Here is a 21,771-nt window from a genome sequence, read left to right on the forward strand (position 1 = left end):
GGAATCATAATGAAAATGTATTTTTTAATAAAAGGAAAAAACATAATTTATATTCGCCAAATGAATTATTACTTCTTTTTATTAGCTACTATTTCTTTTTATATGGATTTAGACATTTAGAAATCAGAATTGTCTCTTTTATCCCTTCTGTAAAAAGCCTAATTTTCCATTGAGTCACAGCCTATAGGATACTGTTAGCCTCACAGATCTCCTAGTAACAACAAGTGGCTGCTTCTGTGATCTTCACATAATAGGGCGACTGTGGGCAGAAAGCAAAATAGGTCTAAATCAGCCCCCATTGCAGAGCTGCAAGCACCATAGGTTTAGAAATATAATGTCAAGGTTTTAATTTGATAGCTATATGGTGAAATGTGGTTAGCAACTCAACATGTTTTGGGAAATGTCACAGTTTTTCAGCAGTAGCTACACTTGTATCAAGCTCAATTAAAAATTAGAGGGTTTAATCACACCACAGGATTAGCTCTTGTCCATGTTGCCTTCATGTGCAATGTTTCAGAATTTGCTCTTGACTTTGGAAGCAATGATTCATACAACAAGTTCACCTAAAGATCTGTATGGCCTAAGCTGCTGGTCCGGTACTTCCAGTCATATTTATCTTATCATTTGTCAGCAGATCCTTGTTTTCATGCTGATTTCGTCTTTTGTTTGTCTCCACTTCAGAGCAGGCGTGCCAGCTGTTCTTCCACTCTTCATACAGAAAGAAAGACAAAGGGCAGAATTACCTTCTTCTAAAAAAAAGAAAAACTCGTTACTATATTTATTATTACAAATGACTGCACCTCTGACATTTATTTAACATAGAGCTAATGTTGCTTATGTTCACTTGTAGATATATATTGATAACAATCATTAAATAATAAAATAATTAACTGCATGTATTCCATTATTACAACTCTTTCAGGCTTAATCATTCAGCCTCTGATGGGATGAAACTGAAGACAGAGACTGAATAGATAAATAGAAGCCCATTGTGCCCATGCCGCTGAAATGTATTTACATGGAACTTCTAACGGCTCTACTAACACAAAAGAGCTTTCACATCTATTGTTTATGAATATGTGGATAGCCCTAGCTGTTTTGATCAAATAAACACAGCCTTAAAGGTTCCTCTATTAATGTTTGTATACTGCACATTTACATTATATTTTTTATCCTGGAAACTCTAAAGTATGTCTCAACATTTCAGCCTTTCTAGAGAAAAAGGCTTCATTAAGATGCACAGAAAACAAAAGGAGAACTACATTGCACAATCCAATTAGTCCTCAGCTTACATGGCCTACTAATTAACACTCATAATTAGCCATTTTATTTCAAGTCTTTGCTCTATCTGAGCTATCAGAAACCCCTTTGATGTGACTCTCCACCACCCTGTGTTTTAGATTTGGATTGCAAATGAAATGCTGGTGACCACAAAAGGGCTGGGGAGATGTTTCCCTGTTCCTCTCTTGAATGGGGTTAGTGGTTCAAAGGCCTGCTACCTCATGCGATTATAACACTGGTATGAATGTTCACAGCGGCCTCAGGTGCTTGTCTCTCTGTCTCTAGCACCGTCACTCATTTGCTGTCACTCACTGACACCTAGGGGCCAACAAATAACAACACATGAAGTACAGGAAGGGCTGCAGCTCTGCAGGCTCAAATTATCTTCCTCTTCTTTTCTTCACTGTTCCTGTCTGTTTTCAGGTCAGTTTATTTTTCCGTCAGAAAGGACTTTATATGTTAGGTTGCCAAATAACGTAAGAATCATACATGTAGCCTATAAGAATATTACAGAGAAACAGTATTTTACAGCAAACAGTATTTCACATACAGTATCTAATTAAGTCTCGTATTAATCTAAACAAAACCCTTGCAGCACTGACATAGTTTTCCTTTTCTGGATTAAAAAATTGATGTATTAATATGCGTCTCTCTACTGTTTATTGCCCATAAACTGGCATCTTTATCACAGTGTCTGCCTTCTTAATGGCTAGATTAACATGTCCACTAGATATCACTTTTATATTTTAAAAATATGTTCAATATCTTTTTTTTGTTTGTTTTTTTGCCTTTGACTTATTACCTGCGGTGATTTATTAGGCTAATTAAACTGGAATTAAGTGATGGATCAACTCTAGCACTTTTAATTTCTTATGGTTTGAAGCAGTTGTTAGCTCAGCTCAAGTCTACCATGATTGAATGGCACAAGTAGGCTACATACAAGTGTGTCCTACATCCAAATTTAACATTGCATATGTCTCATAATGATTTTAAAAGCAGCATTTATCATTAAAACTGAAAAATATACAAGACAAATAAGGGAAACTCTTTTGATATTTCATGTGTAAGTCCAGCAACATTTAATAAACATTTCTATTATTTAAGTTGCTGGTTAAAGCTTAAACAGAAGTAGCAATTTGCAATCAGATGTAATAAAAACTGAAATAAAATACAGTTGTGGATCAAAGCAAAGATGTACTTCACAGTCACAAGTTTGCATCATATAACACAGGCAACTGAATCTCTTGTGCAACATGAAGCACAACTCTAAATTACAGTATGTATGAGAAATCGTCAACATAAAAATAATAGTAGGCTACTTCATAGCTTTCAGTGCCTGGTTTAGAAGTCTGAATGAATAAACTTCAAAGCTGTCCTTACAATTTAAGTGGGCATGGTGCAACCAGCTGTAGGTTGGCTGTAATGCATATAGCCCATTGCAGCTGCCCTGAAGACAGTAGCTTACAAGTGTGCAGCAACATACAAGGATGCGATGCCATACCTTACATTCAATTTAATTGGCAAACAACATGTGTGGAGGCTGGCCAAAGGGAACAGAAGAAAGGAAGTCTGGCCCAGCCACACACCAGAGAGTCCATCCACCCATTAGCCTACTAGCATACAGGTGAGGACATACACCAACTGGTCACTAGTCTATGGGACTGACAGAGACAAACAAGTTAAGAAACTCACACATGTGACACTTTAGGGTCACGGATTAACCTATTGCACAGGGAGAACATTGTCCAGAGATTGAACCCAGAACGCATTAGGTTACCACTAAATAGGAAAAAAACAACAACAACAAACAAACAAAAACTAAACTATCAAACTGGAAAACAGGACAGCCAGACCGAAATCCTCAAACCAACAAAATAAATCAGTTATTCATTGGGCTGTCAGGTGTGTAACAGAAATCTCCCTCTGCTCCGCACTCATTCAGGTGCAGCCATAGACTGTAAAAAAGGTGCAGCCAGGTATATCAGGTTAGCCCCGCCCGCCCCTCACCTCTGCTTAGCTCCACCCTTTCGTCCAAACATTTTGGCTCCAAAAAAGAAAAATGGCGACGTCAACGTCTAAATTAGACGGTCTAATGACAGACCCTCTCTGATGTGTGTTTACAAACCAAAGGGTGAAGTAGGTCGACAGGGAAGTTAATTCGCTCAAAGCTTCAATGCTCGCACGAAACGTGGTTTTTAAATGAAAACACTTTTTCTTACACTTTTTTGTCACCTGTCTGACCCCGAATGCTACATAAAGCTACAAGTAGGGTAGGTTGTACCTAGCTAAGTTACCAGCTGCAAGCAAGGAAGACATTGTCTGAGTTGGAGGAGGTGAAGACCCAAACAGAGCTGCAAAGTAAGTAGGACAATGCTGAACTTACCTTCGCTGAATGACCAGAAACATTGATCCAAATGATAGACAGTTACTTGTTAGCTATTTGTATTTATGGCCCAACTAGCCAGTAGCCACACGGTCCTAACTCACTGCCCGAAATTACCTGCTCCACTGTGTTTAGCCTGCCAGCTAGGTGCACTGCCCCACTATCAGACTCAAGCTTGACATGTGAAAATAGCTCCTCGTTGCAGCTAGAACAGCAGCAGCAGCAGCAGCAGCAACATCAAAACTATAGCCAACTTCCTGTTTGTCAGTATCAATAGACAACAGTGCAGGGTAAGCATACAGTTGAATAAATGTTTATGTTACATCTGCCAAGTGACTACAAACAGGACTTCAAATTAACGTGAATGCTAATTTCAGTCATGCTGCATGCGAAAATACTGAAAGGTCATTGTAGGCATGTTTCTAAGTTTGCAGTTGGTGATTGTGGTCTCTTATGGAGCAGAAGAGCTACGCAACTCAGCTCACTGAATGTAACACTTTCCATAATGCCTGTGTGATGTATGAAGTAGCATTTAGACTCAATGACAGACTCTGCCATCTCATCCCAATTTTTTTTTTTAACCCAAAACAACTTCTAAAGGGAAAGAGACTGAAACTAAAATGCACAAGTCTTAGTGTGACCGTTAAAGGACCACAGACTTGGAATGAGGTTGAGAGCACGATTAAAGAGTCTGCATCTCTGTCTATTTTTAAAAAAAGATTAAAACAAAAACTGCTGCTAAATTATGTCTAAATCAAGCTCAGCTTGCTGTTTTTTGTTTCATGTACCTGTGCCTGATGTGTTGATATTGTGTCACTATTGTGTTGAACCATAAACTCTTTGTACTGATGGAATTGCCTTAGATGGTTAGGATTAGGTTAGATTGTACGTTAGAAATAGGAATTGTTATTGTCATAATATACTACATTGTTGTTTGATGTCTCAGGGCCCCGTTCATAAACTACAGAAGCTTCTGGGGTTACCCTTTTTACAAGATCATGTCTACTGTATATTGTGAATTGAATTTGTATTTTGTATTTTTTTAATGATTTGTAAAATAAAAACAAACCTTGAAACAACGCGCTGACTGATTAACCGCTAAAATAATTAGGCTACACGATTTTTTTTGTTGATGTGAAAACATTTGCTGAGTCTGAGGCTATGATTTCTTGGTCCACTGACACTCAATCATTATCTGCTGTTTGGGAGATGTGTTATCTCATCTCAGCTTGTTTTGATGGTTTCTGCCCTCTGCTGGCCAAAATTAGCCTACTCTCAAGCAAATTAGAGACAAATTGGGCCTCAGTAAAGAGACAGAGTGAAGGGGATTCATTCATTACCACAACCACAAACTGTCTTTGTTACTTATGCTATATGTAGTAATGAATGCAGCTGCTGGCACAAACAGTCAGGAAAACTCATATATTCTGAAAACACCTGGTATTGTTGCAGGTGCAAAAAGCCTCGAACTCTCCCTGACTGTATAAGCACACATGATTAGTGTCCAATGTTGCAGAGCTCCTTACAGTTTATTTTGCTCTTGGTATTGAAAATGAATGTTTCTCTAACCAGCGATATGTTATTCAGGACAGCAAAAATGCATTTCTAATCTTTTATGTATCTTAACTCTTTACATATGTTTTTCTGGCTCCCAATCATTTTACCAAACCTTGTACTTAAAATGAATTTTCCCTGCCTTTAGTAGATTAAATTATGTGGAAAGTAAGTGGAAAAGATGTATCAATATTTCCATTGCTGAATTTACTGAATTTACTATTTTTTCCTGATAGAATGAAAAGCCCTGCATGCTTTTCCAGTAAGGCCCCATGAGTCCATATCAAGCCTTCAATCAGCAGTTGATGAAGCCGAGGTAAGTGAGTGTGACGCTGTGCGAGGCAACAGAGAAATGAAAGCTATTTTCCTGAGACAAGAAGTTTTTTGAAATGCAATTTCTTGCCTGTATTTATTGATAATCCTTGCATTAGATGTGAATCTCTATAATGTTCAAAGAAACGGCGCTCCATGTGCTGGTCAGGTGCAGGGGGCTTTCACACTCTGAAAAATGTTTTAGAAGTCTGCTTTTCATTTTTTAAATTATTTACATGCATCGTTGAGAACAGATACCTATCTCTCACATACGCATACATAATACATGTGAATGTGATGTAATGTTTGGAGTGAACAGGTGCTTGATGTTTGATCTTTGAGAGATTACACAGAGAATTAAAGTTTTGTGATATTAGAAACATTTTACCACATTTTAAGGTTAAAATTATAGGCTATCTTATTTTCTTAGTCAGAGTAATGTCAACACTATTCCGCACAGATCCAATAAACAGATGTTTGATTAGCATGGAATGAAATAATTATGTCAGTGCAGCACGCTTTAATGAGGTACACAGAAAAGGTCAACGAGTTGTTTTAAAATCAACCCTGACAGGTTACTTTTAACTGATAATGTCACAAAAGATCAGTGCTCACCCCAAGAAACTTGAAAAGAAAAATTGCGGCATGAGCAAAGGTTCAATATCATCACTGTGCCTACGCGTAAGTGTCTGTATGTATACGTAGGCATGGATAATTACGGTATGTAGAAATGATATCGAAGTCCCTAATATTTTGTGTTGTACGCGTAGTCTGTATGATTGTTTGTTGATTTGTTCACGGCAGTTTCAGCAAACCAAAACCTGTCTCTGTATTATACGCACCTTAATCCATAAATGCTGAGGTAGTTTTCAGGAGTTTATCTAAACTGCGTTCCTAAACTCTCAGCCCAGACCTACAAAGATAAATATATTACTGTAGAAAATTAGCAACGTCACTGAATTTGATTTTGGGCAAGGAGACCTTCCTGAGCGAGACAATGTGCATTAAATGTTTGTAGGGCAAAAACTTGTCTTGCCGTCGCAAGTTAGAAAAGGGGGTCATTTCTGTTTTTCTCAAAAAATCAGCTCCTACTTTTATATTGAAGTCAATGAGCCACTGGAGCGGGTCTAGCTGCACAAAGAGGCTCCGTAATAAAATTCTGTAAGTCTGTCTGCTGTTTTGAGCACATCATATGAGACACGACAAGTGTGGCTACAAACGGTGAGGAAATCATGTGTCTAGAGTTTAATTTGTGGCCGTGCTGACAGTTTATCCAGAAAAAATCCAGAATGTTTTTTCACTCTCTCTCACTCTAACGATGATGTCACTCACTCTAAGCTCTGCTCATTAGACGCAATACACAACCATTATAAAGTTGGATTTTGTCGAAAATTTTAATGATTTTAAAACTGCCAAATATCAGAAACTGTTGAAGATATCAATAAGATAAGTCATACGGGAATAGATTAAAAGTTTGTCTACAGTTTAAAAGTCAAATGGAGTCTGTGGGTAAAAGTATGCTGAAGTTTTAGAGGTTCAAAGAAGCAGAAGATTTAAAGAGTTTGAAGACTGTTTCCATTCATTTGGGAGAAAAATTGCAGAAAAAGTTAAATATTTTATAAGTATAAATAGTATGAAAGAGAAAAGTCATAGCACACCTGCCCCGAAAAGGCCGCACGTTTTGATATTTGAATTGTTGAAATAGCACAAAGTATGAAGGACTAGTTAAATGCAGAAAAAAGGCAGAAAATGGCCGAACAGAATAACAATAGAAAATGGCCGAACAGAAGAACATCACACTATTGTTAGAATGTTCGTATGGTGACAGTTTAAAGTTAGCATTAAGGTGACAAGAGCTGGTATTAGATTAACAGTGTTACTGAAAACCATTTGGAAAAAGCATCTCATACTCTTAATATAATATACACAATATAACATTTTTTGCTTGTTTTATTTTTCTATCATGCTGTATTCTCCAGTAGTGGTCCCACCCATGATGAGTTAAAATGAAAAGCTACCCTGGATCAGCAGAAAGTGTACTATCGCATCAGTGCAGCTCAGGAAATAGTCACTCCTCTAAAGCTCTTATTAAGACCCCAATAGAGGACAAAATATAAGTCTGGTTGAAAAAATGAATGTGCTTAATTAACATACTCTTTTGGAATGGAGGGGACATTAGACATTTAATTGTTTGATAAAAATTAAGTGGCTCTTAACATTGTGGCTTATACAATGCAAAGTCTGCTTTTGTGTGCGAGGCGAATGTCCTTTTTCTTGTCAGGAATACAGGAGAATGAGTGCCAAGGCATGAGGACAGACACAAACTAGAGGACGAGTGTGTACATACACACATATATGATAAAGCGTGGTTGTAGTGGGCAACTGCACAGAGAAACCTCTGTAAACAAACAGATGACAAACAGATTGAGAGAAACAGCATTGCTCTCCAAAGCGAACCTTTCATTTTATTGCACAATAGCAGTTGTCTCCGAAGCCCAAACAGTTTAGAAGTAATTACTAGTGTTTTCCCCCAGAAGGTGATTACTTTGCCACACTTGGCAGCCATTGTCACCGGCCGCGCACCACACTCATCAGCCCCACAAAGGGGAGAAGTGCTCGATTGATGATGAGCCCTCTGTGGCTCAGGGAGAATTTAAAAGTACTTGTATGAGGCTCTTTCAGGAGATTAACTTGCAATAAGGGCTACCTGCCATGGACACATTCCCTGTATTCATGGTGCTGGCACAAAGACTTTTTTTAAGAGGGGCACAGCTGCATGAAAGCAAATAGTGAATGGGGATAATAGTCACAAAAGACAACAAACCTCAAGTGTAAAGAAATAAAGTGTTTTTTAAGATGGGAGGCTTCCATTCAAAGCCAGACCATTCCTTCTTTTGACCATTGAGGATGTGGCCACTCCACCACCCAAGGCCTCACTCTAATTATTTTAGGACAAGACATGTTATGGTGCAAAGTGGCAAAGAGAGAGCACTCTGGACTAAAGTGCACTTTAATTCAATCATTCTATTTGACAGATTCCCCCTCAAATGAACGTCACACACCAGTAGACTGGCACAATTGGGAGGCTCCTGGCAAGGCCTCGGGGCCCTTATGGCTGTGGTAAATAACATAGAAATCACATGCACTTGTAGATATGAGTAAATGTATAATGAGATATGAGTAGATGTCTTATTTAGTGGTGTATTTTGCAAAAGAATACCACCGTGCAAGGAGGTTTGGGTTTATTTCTTTATCTGGAAATTGTAGAAATCTTCAAAGGCAGATTAGACCAAAGCCACAGGGGCCCGGATCCGATTCCATTCATTAAGCAGAGAGAGGGAGAGAGAGAGACTGCATGTGTCCTTGCTTGCCTAAATGTGAAAATTGCGCATGCCATTATCTCAGATGAGAAAGTGGGAACTGAATGGATTTGCTTTAATATAACAGACATGGGATACCACATACAGAGAGACGGAGGGGGGGCCAGACTTCTTTGCTTTTGCTCACGCAGTGGAAAGGCCCTGACAGGTGTGCTTTTGTATGCGTATGTCTATGTGAGGGTGAAGCAGATTGTGTGTGTGTGTGTGTGCACGTGCAGTTGTGGACGTGAATAAACACAGACATGAGGTGCATATGCGTGTGTGTGTGTGTGTGTGTGTGTGTTAAGCCTGTCCATGTTGTCTGCCACTCCCTGATGAAGAGAGAGGCCTTCTCACTTCTTGTTGGTCTGGTCTTGTAGCAGGCCAGGACTCAGTGCTGATCTTCATAAGAGTCAGACTGACTGATCCTGACATGGAGAAAGAGAGCGAGAGAGAGAAATAAGCATGTGCATAGTCCAAAGCAGAAGGAAGAAAATGGCGAAATTAAAGCTAGTAACTTTCTAACTGCCATTCTGGTGTCTGGATTAGCTCCAACCTGGCGTCAACCTCAGCCTGCATCTCGCATCTTTGGTAAGAAATTTTAAATCGTGTGCTTTCATGTTAAAAATTACTCTGCGTTTTATTAACTTTTTTTAATTACTCTGCACTATAAAATCAAGCAAGCTATATTTTAAATGTTTGTGAGATGTCAGGACTTTTTAGTAAAAAAAAAAAAAAAAAAAAAAGGCAATATTTCCTAGCATCCCCATTTGTCAATTTGTGTCTCAGAAACTTGGGTTTGAGGAATTATCAGCTAATTTTTGACATCAGTGCCATGGTCAATGAGGTGGATGACATTTAAAGGTCAGAGGTCACCCCACCTAATTTAGTGATCAGCGATCAGAGGGCAAGGTGTAATCCCAAGGCTGAACCTGGATAACCGCTCTGTTGTAGGCCTGTTACCTTATAGCAATGTTTGGCACAAGTTGTTATGTGTAACTTCTCCCTTAATTACTTAGTTATTTTGTTTAAGAAACTTGTCTGGATAAATGTTTCCTGCTCATTGTGGCAGCAGTAGATTGGTCTAGTTTTATATTTGGCCACTAGATGTCAGGATTTGACTAATAACAGTACACTACACCCTCCACCCCCCCCCAGACTTCCCCAGCACCTGAGGGGGAAACTTGTGAGTAGCCTACACATGGTGTGACAGCTTCCCCAGGAAGCTCGGGTGACATTTGCCTCACTTAATGACACAAGCTAATTAATCATTAGCTGTCCCAGAGGTATTGCTGTTAGAGAGGCTTTGTCGTGCCTCTCCCCAGTAGGGGGTCCCAGCCTCAACATGTTATGTATGCATAACTGCCTCATCCCACGCTACAACATCTTAATTCTCGCCCGTTCAGTTAGGTTGACTGAACTACACTCGCTCTATTCCAGCCCTTCATCTCGGATAAAGTATAATCTGCAGATAGATTGAACACCTAATTTTTTCTCAGCCTCTTGCGTGTAAGATAGCAGGGCATACAGTCACTCTCCTGATGTAAGGAAGGGCTCGTCAGTGCTGTAACCGCCTCCACACGTGAAGAGGAGATACTTTATTGATTGCTGATAGGCTGGATAAGCGGATGGGGATTTAGATTTGCTCCATCAGTGGTTTTAACCGCATTGCTTTATCAGGGCCCGATAGACACTTTCGTATGTTGGTGGTGGTTAAAGTTTGGCTTATATTTATGTCACAGCGCATGTTCAAAAGTTCCAGATAAAAGGGAAAATCTAACTTCATGCACACTGAAATGATTTATCATAGCTCTGCTTGAGTAAACCTAAGGTGATGGTTTTAAATTTGAATGAATGTGTATATGAACCCGAGCTAACAGGGCCGTGCGGGTTATTAGTAATTATCTCTCGTGGGGTGAAGCCCTCTCTGGCTCGACTTTGAGTTCAACAGGAATGTGCGAAAAGCCGTTGTGAAATATGAAGTAAATGAAATCAGCCCCCTGTATGTGTTTCTGCCCCCTCAGCATCATTATTGCCCCCCCCTACCGGGTCTCAGGCTGCTTTTGGACAGACCAAGCCTGTTCGTCACGTACTCAGGGCTCCAGGTGATGCACTCATGCTCCCCCTTCGCCCAGCAGAGAAGAGTGTGGGGTAGTGCATATGTGCATGGGGCCATCGGGGGCACTCGCTGATGAGGTCCTGGGCTGCAGGAGGGCTTTGAAAAATGTTAGAGGTTTTGGGATGAGACTCAAGGTACCCTTGGGATACCATGACCCCTGACACCTGCTTGCTGGCCCTTGTGCTTTGTTCTGTGACCTGAGAATGATGTGTGCATGTGGAGAAATACACGGCAGTTTGTAGCTAATCCAAAAGTTTCATTTGGACACAGGTTACAGCGATGAGTCACTGAGAGTGCTGCACACTTTAACACCTATGCACGTCCACTTTGTAGCGGTGTTATCGCTGTGGAACACACTGTTTCCATATGTTTCGCTGCACAACGCTTACCTTAATCCACAGACATCTGCGCTAATGGCAGCCATTACAATATAAGGAGAGGCAACATGTTTGGATTCTCCCTAATTAATTTCTTTATTGAATATTATTTTAAATCATTTCATCTGCGCTGCATTTGCATGTTAATTGTGGCTCCTACATCAGAAATAATTTTTGTAGTCCAATATACCATGGTTGAATTATTCCATTTCACGCAAGTACATACTTATTGATATGCAAAGGAGCACTGGGTGAGGCTTTAGCGCCCTGCTCTGCCAGGTGCTATTTAATAGCACTTGGATATACACAAGATCCTTCATTTCCACTCTAATCACGGGCAAGATTTCATTCTGCTCTAAACCAGCCACTGTAATTCCGCGAGTATATATATATAAAAAAAAAACGTGGTCCTTTTACTGCTTTGAGGACATAAAGTAAACTTAAATTCTGAGCCATCGTGGCAAGATAGAAGTCTGTAAAATAAACACGGGTCCCTGAGTAAATCCACCCTGCAAAGATGAGAGTCACTGAGGTACATTTACATGCTATTATTGCGCTCGCACTATGTCACCTTGATGAAGCTCTACCCGGTTTAGTTTTCTCTGTTATATTTGAAATAAAGCTTGCTAAAGAAAATCTTTTGTGCAAGACATCTAAGCCTTGACCTTGTGGATACAGACGCTGTAGTTTTCACATCCCTAGCAGGAGGCCTTTGGACATGGCACATGAAGAGACTAGAAGACGTTACTGTTCTCCGGCTATAGAAGTGTTTTTGCTGAACCTGGAAGATGCAAACATGGATCTGCTGCCATATTTGCCTTCGTCTCTGTCTTGGAAAACACCGGGGCGTGCCCCTCCTGTGGGAACCCCATCTGCAGGCCTAAAGTGATGGCACCACCCTTCCCTCCACACCCACAATCACTCACTGTCAGTGAGCCAAACACACACATACACATACCCACCTGCACACGCGTGCACACACTGAACAGGGAGCAGGCTGCTGTGCTGTGTACTGCGTACCTGACAGTGGCAGCGTTTGTGCCCTGGAACATATTTAACAATGCACACTCGACACCCGTCCCATCTCAGCAGGAGGCCACAGGAAACAGATGAGGACAAGTCAGGTTGATCAGGAAAACTACAGCCTACCTATATTCGCCATGCGGTGTGCTCACACAGCCAACCTCTGGGCTTATTAACAATGAATCAACATAATTTTCTGTAGAAAGCACTGATCAGACATGAAAGAGCCTATACCATGAAGCTGGTAGCAGAGTGATAAAGGGGAGGGGAGTCACTTGTCGCTCTGTGCTGTTTCCACCCTTCCTGATTTCTAATGGGGACAGGCAGTCCGCCTGCGTCTATCAAGCACATGAAATTACCCTTTCTGAGACGGCAAGGGGTGGATTTGCACCAGGACCTTTAAGATAACTTATTTACTCACTTGTTTATTGTTCATCAAAGTCAAGCAAACTTTTCTGCCCACCCCCACCTCTGCAGTTGAATCTTCTTAGCCACAGCCCTTTCATGGTGTCAGGGGCGGAGCCAGGCATTGCATGTGATTCTCTATCTCCAGGAACCCCGGAATTACATCTGGCACAACTCTGCATGAAGTAACGCTTTATAAGCCTTTGTGCATCGCGGCTTTGAAGACTCGCGGCCTTCTATAAGTTTGCTTTTTGTCCCCCCTCTGTTGTACAGCCCCCTCCCTCAATCCCCCCCATCCCCCAGTTCGGGACAGAAGACAGAATGTGATGTGTCGTCTCCCTCCCCACACAAAGCCCCAGTGCATTGGACACACCTTGGACAGCACAAAGGATGAAAAGCACGACGAGGCTTGGACACGCAGGACCACGCTGCCAAGCCCGATAAAGACGCTTCAAAAGTCGAGCAGCAAACAGTGGCCTTCTTCTCTTCTGCTCTCTTCTTTTTCTTCCCAGGGCCTTGCAGAAAGAAAGGAAAAAAAGACAGAGAGAGAAGCTGACTGAGTAAAAAGAAATTTTTGTCCTCAGTGTTTTTACCGGCATGAGACCTGTGAATGTGATTTTGTGTAATGTTGTGTCTACGGTAATGCAGACAGTGTAAATGTGCGTGTAAACACCTAGATTAACATTTGGATGTCTGCTTCTGGTATGAGCAGAGGATTAACCAAAAACATCCCAGCTTTAAAGCGGACGGCCCATAAATAAACTCTGCTGCCCCATCTCCAATCCCCTTGTCTCTTCAGCTGTCTGCTCACAGTGGCAAGCTGCAGCTAAACCTGCCATTCAGATGGACGCCATTTTACCTCTTGTCTAGAATGGGCCACTTTTTGCCTATTTGTTTTGAAACAATGCTTGTTGTCATTGCAATAATTTTCCCAAAGTCATTAATTTATTTTATGGACTTTGTGATCTTATTTTGTTACATAAAATGGAGTTAATATTGATGTCCCTTATTCTATTTGTGGATTTTAGACGGAACAAGTTTCAAATGTCGTTGTGCATTGCTTTTTCTCCCTCTTAATTTTAGTCCCCTTGTTAGTACACAAAATTGTCCAGAAGTCATAAAACATGACTTTTCACCGGTAGCTCCCTTCTCCTTCCTCCTGCTTCCCCCTCTCTCTCTCTCTCCCTCATTCCCTCATTGAAACAGATGGCGTTTTATGCTGGGCACAATCAGGACTATTCAGCGTCAGGCCCTCCCCACCTGCGCTCAGCCCAATCACAACCTAATGAACACATTGGGAGCAGTCTGTTCCAAATTACTCCCAGTTGGAGCCAGGGCCACAGGTAACCCCCCTTGCCATCACACTCTGCCCCTTCCCCTCCACCTCCACCTCACCTCCTTTTCAACAGTCCCGTTGCCCACCCGCCCGAGCAAGTATTGGCTCCAGTGCTTGGACCCTCAACTCTGACTCTTAATCAAATCAAGATCCATATCTCTGTGCTGTCAGCATTCCAGCACAGCTCACGGAGGCTGTGTATGCAGCGACAAGCGTATAAGTTACATGTGGGGAGATATGGATTGACAGCTAACGTGTTTATGTGTTGGAGCTGAATTGGTTCTATTTGATATGTCTCTGAGAGCTGTTATTCCATGTGCGTATGGAGATCTATGATTTTACTATTATCCCCCCGCCCCACCCTCCAGCTGTGCACACTCATACATGCACATACACACACCTATGAGGTGACTTTCATGGCCCCTATGAGTGCTGTGGTGTTAACTACATCAGGACTATCAGCATGTTCTCACCGCTTCAAAGGGAACCATTTATGTATTTGTCTTCAGACTGTTTGCAGTCTTCATGTAAGCAGCATATAGATTCTATACATTCATGTTTTATTCATGTACTGAGGTTGAACAAAAAAGAGAAAACTACCTGTTTCTTTCTTTCTTCTCTAAGGCACAGTAAACTTGAACATGTCTTTTCCTGCTGGTGTGTGTGTGTGTGTGTGTGTGTGTGAAGGCAGGAAAGGGGCAGTTGTATATCGTTGGCAGTTGACACCAGAAGTGTGCTGCAGCCAAGAGCTGCTGACATTCTGATACACCCTCAACATCCCTGGGGACAAAAGAATAAAACCAGGGCGCCTGCCTAGTCATGTCCCATCAATTGCTATAGGACCTCAGAAACCGCAGGCCAGCTACCAGCCCCCACGTGGGTGTCCATCACTAGGTTTGACAGGAGCGCTGCCCTGCTGGCTGTCCTTCTTCACTGTCCCTCTGGTCAATCTGCACCTCAATTGGCCCTACATTGGTGGGTGATGCCTGCTCCTTCTGCCGCATGTCAAAAAGAGCCAGGAGCCACAGAGGAAGTGCAAATATCCTCTAATGGCCTTGATGCAGATGGATGCGCCCATGACAATAGGCCCCCGTGCCTGTGGTTTGGGTTTTTGTCAGTGAGAAGCACAGAGGCCACCACAATAACACAGCAAAATTATGCATACAGGCCGAGTACCATTGACATGTTAAAGAGCACTGCCAGTTGCTATGATAATTGAGTTAGCTCATTCCAAGGCAGAGAGCTCCTTTCTCTTAACATCTCTTTAAAGGCACTTTGGGCACATAAGGCAGGCTGTAAGACAATGGATATAGGAGGAGAAATAATGGATTCAGTGGGTCACCGCTTCTCTGCCCATTTGCTTAACATTGGACCATACATCTCTGAGTGAATGCTGCTTGATGGGATTGCCTTTCGGGGGTGTTTTGTGGGTTTTTACATTATATCACCCAAGAGATTGACATATGCTGTGAAGGCCATATGGAACTCTTCAGGATAAGGTAGATTAAAGGACAGAGTATGAAATATTTAGACTGCTGCTCTACTTCACCATAGTGACAAACTTTGAATTCTCTTTGTAGAGGCCTTTGGGCTTGAACCACTGCTCGCAAGTATGATATTACTTTCTGTAATATCACACTTGCCCTGAATGGGCACCGACCTGTTGAAGCAAGTAATAACATCAAGGGCATCCCCTCTGCTCACTTTGCTTTTAACTGGGATGTTTGGTTACGTCAAGGGGTGTCTGATCTCCCCTCTGCCTCCATAGGGTCTCGTTGAGAGTGGCCACTTTGTGTACAGCTGGGGTGTGTTTGGCCAGTAACGTAAAACCAGGAAGCCTTTGAAACTTAACCAAAGCCTCTTCAGGAAGAGGTTGATAGTTCACTCTTATTTTGAGACTCTACAGATTTCTCCTTGGACACACTGTGGCAGGTCAGAGACACCAGAATTGACCTTTCTTCCTGCATCCATGCAGCTGTAGGATGAATCCAAAGTCAGTGAAAATATGTGTACCAGTTTTTTCCTCTTTGGACACATGACATTTGACCAGCTTGCATTTCCTTCAGCCAGTACATAATGAATAGACCATCAAAATGATCTTCACTGGTGACCATCCTGTTCATTCAAGACAGTGAGAGGCGTGCGTCCATGGCCACATTAATTTTTATATTTTGTCTAAACGGTGCCAATCTGCCACAGCAGACGGGCGCTGAGTGAAAGCATTTTAAAATGCGACTCCAGCACTTTCAAGGCAGGTCCTCTGTGTTAACAAGATGGTAGTTAATGGTTCTGCTTTTATGGTGGTGGTCGCATGTATAATTAAGCTGCTGTTGTATTTGTCATAAAAATCACCGGGGGTGCAGGAAATGTTGCAGGAGCCATTTTTACTTTGAGCAGTGGAAAATTAAATCCGTCAAACCTCACAATGTTGTTTTGACATCATTCCAAAGTTTATGGATTTTCCTGTGTGCGGTTGAGGTTTTGGTATTAAAAAAACACTTAAGTGCCTCACCTTGTGTTTGTTGGGGGAACAAAGGTTGCAATGTTTGCACAATGCAGATTGTCCCTTCTGGGAGGTCTTGCCTCCGGTGCTACTTGTCGAGAAACATGTTGCATGTTTGCCGTTAATGGATGTTTTGCTGGTACCTGCATTGTTCCTGAATCTTACACTTCATGTAACAATTTTCGATCCGTTTATGGTACAAGTATTCATGACGCCATCATACTGGGGGATTTGCTTCACTAGCATGTCACGGGTATAACACCAGGTCAACACTTTAAAATCAGAGGGCAATCCCATTGAAACAGGTTTTGCAAAGCCACACTGATAACCTCTTACCCCAGATAGAGTATCACCTCATCTTCAGCAGATGTGTATTCATGCACGCAAGAAGCAAGGTCACAACACTGAACTCTGACTAGCCCCCTACAGGATTATCAATGTTATACAGTTTGTGGAAGCAGCTGTCATGCGCACTGTGCAGCAACTTTAAGTAATCTTGAACTTATTCAGTTTTGGACAACTAAAGCTGTATTAGGAATAAATCACTTACATGGATTACTGAAACTGTAGGTGGTTGCTTGTTGGCAGAATGTTATGCAGTACAGACCTGTCATAGATAAGCCTGATTTATCTTTGGGGCCCCAGTGATATCTATGGAGATGAGTTGGGGTGTCATGGCCCTCGTGTCACCTCCATAACACCAGCTCCCTGCCATGCTGATGACTCTGTATCTATGCTAATATGGGGATCAGTATGGTTGAAAGCTCATCTGGCTCGTTCTAACGCCTTATCTTATCACTGAGCTCGCCCCGCTCTTTTCTGCGCTGCATCACCACATACCTGGCATGCTGCGCACATGAAAGGAGCGCAGCCTCTTCTCACTCTTCCTCCATCTCTCAGCCTCACACTTTTTCTCTATTTCACAAATCTACATTGCGTCTTTCACTTTCCCCACATCAATTTCTGCAATGCTTTATTAAATTATCACCCTCTGCTACCTAATAGTATATGCTAGACCGGCTATTGAAATTACAAGATGAGCTCAATCAGATGTGTCTAGTTTATTTCAGATGTGGGGATGCTGACAAAGTAGAAAAGCTTTCTTTCGACCCTCTATGATAGTCAAGTCAAAAAAACACTCACAAAAGTTGTCAGGCCTTCTATGTTATTTTTTGGTCAAGTACGGGACCATCCAGACAGTAAATCCTGTCCGACTTAACTCACCCCCCCTCAACTCGTCCCTCTTAGCCTCTTTGTCTCCATCACGCCCTCCCTCCCTGGCATGATTATTTCTTATCATGTATTTATTTGTTTAATCCACCCCTCCCCCCACAACACTTGGCGGCTCTCTCCCTATGCACGAGCTGCCTGTCTGGCAGCGAGGCCCCCTCAACCCCCCCCCTCCTCCCCCTACTTGTCCATATCCAGTCCCCATCACATCCCCACCCAGCTCCAGCCCAGCCACAATGGGCGGATGTTGTTTCCAGAGCTTCGACGCTTCACTCGGGGGGAAGAGACCCCCACCTCCTCACTGCATCCTTACATCCCTCCCACTTGCATGTGGCCACAACTAGCCAGCCTCTATGCACACTATAAATAATGGATGCATTAGCATGCATGAATATCTTTTTAGAAGGGGGGTGGGGGTGGGAGTGCCGTGATTCATTATTAATCCCCTTCAAGGCAAAATGGGCCGTGGCTCTGGTAGAGCTGGGCCCCTGCTAAACCCTGCTTTTGGTCCTTCACTTACTGTACTGTACTGCTCTTTCTCCCAAAATTGGTAACCAGCTCCACCCACCCAGCAATACCCGGCCCCCTCTTTATCAAAGCTCCTCCTTCTGCCCCCTTCAATCACTGCTAAAACACATCTGGAGGGGTGGGGTAATCTCTCATTTTTTTAGGGGGTTGGGGAGGGGGGTTAAATTGTGATCCTAAGCTGAAGGCCTCCAAAAAATCAGTATGGCCAAGTGTCATTGGGTTGATTGGAAAAAGGTGGAAGCCCCCAGTCGGTCAGCTGGTCTAGTTATGCTGCTCTTAATATTCCATAGCAGAGGCAAAGGGATGCTCCTTTTTGAAGGTTGGGTAGTCATAGAGCTCCTGACTTTGAAGTTGTCATCGCTGCCGTTTGGTTCAAGAGCAGGGCTTGGCTGTGGGAGGATGGAAGTTGGGGGGTGTAAGATGGAGGGGCAATGAGGGTGGACTGACATTACAAATACAAACCTGGTTAGAGGGCTTTAACTCATGGATGTGGGTGGTGTGTCGGGAATTATGTTATTTTTAAACCTGGAACACTATGTGGGGTATTGAGGACATTAGATCAAATGCATGGGTTAGAGGTTAAGAGCATGTGTTTCAAGGAGATAAACAACTATACAGCGAATTAACAAAACATGTGGGTTTGATTGTGAGTGCGTACACACATTGGTGTGCATGTCTATGAGTGAAACGGAAAGTGTGTATTTGTGAGAGTATCCGTATGATCCATATAGTGCACTCCCCTCTGCACCACACACCCCTCTTTCACCACTAGGTCGCAGTGCCTGCCTCGCAGCCTCTGCTCCTGCCTGCCACAGCCCTCTGACTGATCGACCAATGGCAGGCCTTCACAACAGAGCCACATGAGAGCGTTATCCTATCAAAAAATACTACACCACACACGCATGTATACTTGTGCACATATTGGAAATCTGCCTGCCCTACTCACATTGATACAATGTACATAATCCTGTTTGTTTAAATTCACCATGGCATATAAATATAACTAATCCACATCACAAAGTCAAGCACATCTTCATTATCCTGCGGTTTGTAATTCGGCAAATGTACATTTTTCTTTTATATTATTACAGTATATGAAAAAACAGAACAACCAGAAAAAAACTGAACATTTAGTTCTTCTCCAAGTATTTGTAAGGATTTTGTGTAAGAGCTGGCCTTTGCCACAACATAGACAAGACAAATCTAGGTTCGGAAATAAAAGTGAAATGGAAAAAAAATCTTAGAAACCTTGACCTGGAATTAAGATTTCTTTTTAAAACTGTAATTAACTCTCCTATTCGACAAATACAGAAACTTGTCTGATGTTTCAATAACTCATATGACACTATTTTATTATATGAAGCAAAATTTTTCATTCAAGGTTAAATGATGAGGGGTGGGAATTTTGAGGCCTGAATAAAAGTGTAGTTCAGTATTAGCCAAAATATTTTGTGGCTTGAATTTCACCATTCAAAAAATAAATAAATACAATATCTGTAGAGCAGCCTTTAAAATCTGTCATATCAGTGTTCAGTAGCAAAACAGACCTAACCCTGGAAACTATATTTACTTGTGAATAAATGGGCTTTTATCTTTGTAATGTTGCACTGACGGAGGCTGCTGGGTCTCCTGTCAGTGTCCTCTGCGTTGCTGTCCGTCAGGCAGGACGATGGCGGTATGGGGTTGTTTTGTTGACACAGAGAGGGCCTGGTTTCTGGAATGTTCTCAGCCGAATGTTTGGATCTCGGGGCTTCGGCGCAAGGCTGGGGGCTGGTTGTGAGCTGGAGGCACCACACTGTGCCTCTGAACTTCACTCAACCCCTTAAATTCCTCTTCCTGGGCAGGAAATTGAAATATTGTGCAGTATTGGCATGCTGATGGTCATCTATCATGAGGGGGGCCTGCAAGGGGACGGGGGTAAGAAGAGACCCTCTGTAGATCAGAGATGGGCTGCTGGGCCTGGGTTCAAAGGTAAAGAGGAGAGACCTGGGTGAGGAAAGTGGATAGCGCTCTTGGCAGGAGTCGACTCCATCACCCATCTCGCAGATCACCTCAGTGTGCCGACCACAACTCCTCATCAGACATGAGCAATCAGTCTCCTCCAGGCCCCCATGTATGCCCTCATTATGACTCCTTTGAGTTATCATGAATGTATGTCAAAGGACAGACTTTTTAAAACAACGAGGGGCTTGAAACTTAAACACAACACCAAGTAATTAGGTCCATATTGGCCGTGAGCTCGTTTTAAAACTGCAAACCTGAATCATACTCCTCCCTCCATCAATTTGGATTTGGATCTGTATTATTTTTCATTTCACATCAACAGGTGTCCCATGACTTTGTGATAAACTCCAAGTGTCTCTGCCTGTGTGCTGTGTGCTGTGTCACATTCTCACGATTGTGATGCTTAGTTGTTATTTGTCATAACCGCCAAAGTGATGATGCAGCCTTCCTCGTTGCATAATCGTGGCCGTAAATGCGCACAGCGTACCAGGAAATGAAACTCGCCGGCGCATCACAGGGGGGTCGGACGATGTGGATGTGGCTGGTTATATAAAAGTATAGGGCACAGTTGGAATGAGTCCGGTGGGGATGATGCTTGTCATTTTTTTTAAGACTAACGTGCCTCTCGTCTGCCTCTGGAAATTACGCTCCCGCGTGACCTTGTGAACTTGCCTGCCGCGTGACCTCGAAAATTCCCTCTTAACGGCTCCCCGAACACCCCTCCACATCCCTGGGCTCATCTGAGCAGGCTGTTGCCCAGGCAGGAAGTGACATCAACGGGTCCAAACTAAAAATATGTCGCAGGACGGGCTGTCTAGGATGTCCAGGACCGGTGTTTGTGTAGAGGAGGATGCCTCGCACCGGCTCCCACAAAGTGATGCTCATTGAAGGATGCAGGAGAGCGCCACACAGGCGAGACAGACAGACGCACTGGAGGCTGAGTGAGTCGCCTGCTGACTGAGTGCTTTAATGCCGTCACTTTCATTCATGCAAGTTCAGATATGGTGCCATACTTTGCCCCTCTCTCTCAAGCCGGTGACGCAGCGCTTAGCAGAGGCGATAAGACTTTAGGCTATTGTGTGATTCAGCGAATTGAGTCGACGTCGCTCTTTTGAGACCACGGGGGTTGAGGAGAGCGGTGCGATGGAACAGAAAACACCTCTGGATTTTTTTTTTTTGCCGTGATTGGCAATTGCTGGAGGGAGGAGTATGATCCGCGCGGGGCTGGTCAGTGCGCTCCTGCGCAATCTGACACTCATCTGCACAGATTCGAGTCTGAATTGTGATGAACATTGTTGTTGTTGCTATCAACAATAGCAACAACAAAAACACACAGCCGGTGGCGATGAAGTTCACT

The 21,771-nt window shown here is 42.7% G+C and overlaps 1 long non-coding RNA gene across 2 annotated transcripts in view; it reads left to right on the forward strand.

Annotated features, from left to right (window-relative positions):
* The first annotated feature begins 20,866 nt into the window (after positions 1-20,866).
* The window catches only part of LOC146979576 (uncharacterized), an 82,290-nt gene continuing 81,385 nt past the window's right edge, over positions 20,867-21,771 (forward strand). For both annotated transcript variants that reach the window (XR_015036888.1, XR_015036891.1), the window contains exon 1: positions 20,867-21,355. This is a non-coding gene — a long non-coding RNA (uncharacterized LOC146979576). The remainder of the gene's footprint in view (positions 21,356-21,771) is intronic.

The sequence above is a fragment of the Trachurus japonicus genome, chromosome 10 (genome assembly GCF_045865225.1).
Source record: "Trachurus japonicus isolate A0001 chromosome 10, Traja_1.0".
NCBI lineage: Eukaryota > Metazoa > Chordata > Actinopteri > Carangiformes > Carangidae > Trachurus > Trachurus japonicus.